The 2,526-nt window shown below is 40.4% G+C and overlaps 1 pseudogene; it reads right to left on the bottom strand.

Annotated features, from left to right (window-relative positions):
- Positions 1-251: 251 nt before the first annotated feature.
- LOC147440183 (sphingosine-1-phosphate lyase pseudogene) lies at positions 252-1,907 on the bottom strand (annotated as a pseudogene).
- Positions 1,908-2,526: the final 619 nt, after the last annotated feature.

Below are 2,526 nucleotides of genomic sequence, written 5' to 3' on the forward strand. Positions count from 1 at the left end.
TATTTATTTATTTATTTATTTAGTTACTTATATACTCCTCTCTCCACCCCATCTCTCTCTCTCTCTCTCTCTCTCTCTCTCTCTCTCTCTCTCTTTTGGCGGGAAAAATGGCGCACACTATCAAATACATTTAAATGGTTTTATTTGTCTTAATATACACCTTGGTACTTGCACACTGGAGAAACAACATTTACTCTTATTGTTAGCAGCAATCACAACTCCTAAAAGGAAGCAAAGCCTGAATTCGGACCCACAGTTCTAAAAGGCTGTATTTGATTATCATTTACTCTGTAGAAACTACAAAGAATGTTGTCATTTGGCTATTTGAGAGAGAGCTCCTTTTAATCTTTTGGGCATCAGCATGTGTTGTCCATGTAAGCAACCAGGTCTTTCACAAGTCCTCTATCTGGTATTTTTGCTGCTGCCCCATAAATGGGGGCATTCCATCTTCAAAACTACCAGGATTTTCTTTCACCATCCTAACAGCCAGTGCTAGATCCTTCAAAAACTCTTTGATCATCTCAACATGCTTCAAAGTTATACATATGTGTACGCTGTTTGGTTTACGCAATGCATTGAGACTCCACCCTTTTGCAATCATTGCATCATTTACTTTGTATATGTCTACTATTCGTGAAGCAAAAGCAACTATTACCATACGAGGCTTTCCAATGATGTACAAATCAACCATCTCTGATATTCCTTTTTTGAGCTTCTTTGACGCCTCCATAACCTTTTTCACAGCTTCCATACAACCAGCCATTTCAAAAGACATCAAGGATGCCCGTGCCCCAGCAATCAAAGCACACGGTCGACTGCCAGCCATGGATGGTGAGATATACATACATCAAGACTATTCTGTCACTGCAACAAATTGATGCCGACGAATTTCATGACTTTGATAAAGCACACCGCTTGTTCCTTTCGGTCCCAATCCATACTTGTGTATATCCACATATATGGAAGTTACTCTAGGAATGATAAAATCAAATGCTGGAATCAAATACCCAAGTTTCGTGCAAAAGGCAGCACAAAGCCACCCAAGCAAAGGTCAACGTGAAAACATATACTTTTGTTTAAAGCAAGAGCACCCAATTCCTCAATTGGATCAATGATTCCATGAGGAAAGCCAATCGTAGAGCCAACAATCATTATTATGTTACGATTAATCAGCCGTTTAATGCTCTTCATGTCTGCTTGAAAGTTCTTATCTACAGATGCACGTCACAGTTTTGATATTGAAGTATTGTGATGCTTTGTCTCATAAGCTGAGTGCACAGATTTTGGTATAACCCTGGAATACAATCTCCGGTTTTGTGGTTCCCTTAGTTGACAGCATGTAATTGCAGGTTGACTTGACAGCCATCAAGATGCTTTCAATGCCACCTAAAGTCATGTTACCACATACTTGGTTTTTGAGAGATGATTCCTTAGCACAAAGCAATGAAACCATCATTGCAATAGCTTATGCTTCAAACTTCGCTATGCTTGGGAACATATCTGTATGCAAAGGATTTGTGTGTGCAAACATGCGTACTGAAATGGCCTTTTGTTTCATCTCCACCAAGATACCTACACTGCTCCAGAACTTCTCCCATGCCATGCTGCATCTTTCGACTTTTGAAGTTCAGTTTATCAACAACTTCAATACCGAGTCCTTTTCCAGGCAATTCCAAAAGCCAACTCTCTCGCCTTGATTTTTTTTCCACCAGATCTCATTTTATTAACCACCTCCTCCTTTTGCTTCTTGATTTTTGATTTGACCCCTGGCAGCAACTGCAAATTCGCCATCATCCAGGGCAAACAGATTGCTCTCCATCCTTTGTGTTGAAGCTTGGTAACAAGGGTTGCCAGAGATGGAGCAACAACAAAGACGAGGAGGGATGCAAGGAAAGGGAAGGAGGATGAGCAAGGGCTTGCAGTGGGATAGCCGCTCATCAAGGGAGGATCGGACAATGGCGCTCATGTTAAGTGAGCGCTCACTCAAATTTCCTTTCCTTGAGTTTGCCAAGAGGAAAATTTAGAAAAGTAGGGGTATTTTTGGGTTTTTACACTATCTTCTCTATTTTGGGGCGGAATCTCTCCTTTTCCCCTAGCCCTCAATCGGCATTTTTGAAATTGGAAACGGCACGATATTAAGCTAAGACACATTTTTCCCAACACTGCTTGAACATGAGCATGAGAGAGAGAGAGAGAGAGAGAGGGGATAGAGGAATATAATTGCAACACTTCATTCAAAGTATACATAATGTGCCTTTTTTCACAAACCTGAAACTTGGTTGTTGGATAACCAATTTTGTTGAGAATTCAAACAAACTACAACATGAAACACATCTCTCCCCATAGTATCACTCTCTCTCTCTCTCTCTCTCTCTCACACACACACACACACACACACACACACACACACTCACTCACTCACTCATGCTCATGCTCATGCCGAAGTGGGCATACATACATATATATATATATACACACATATACATATATACATATACACATATACATATATATGTGTGTGTGTGT

The sequence above is a fragment of the Adiantum capillus-veneris genome, chromosome 15, assembly GCF_014529385.1.
Source record: "Adiantum capillus-veneris isolate H3 chromosome 15, ASM1452938v2, whole genome shotgun sequence".
Classification (NCBI taxonomy): domain Eukaryota; kingdom Viridiplantae; phylum Streptophyta; class Polypodiopsida; order Polypodiales; family Pteridaceae; genus Adiantum; species Adiantum capillus-veneris.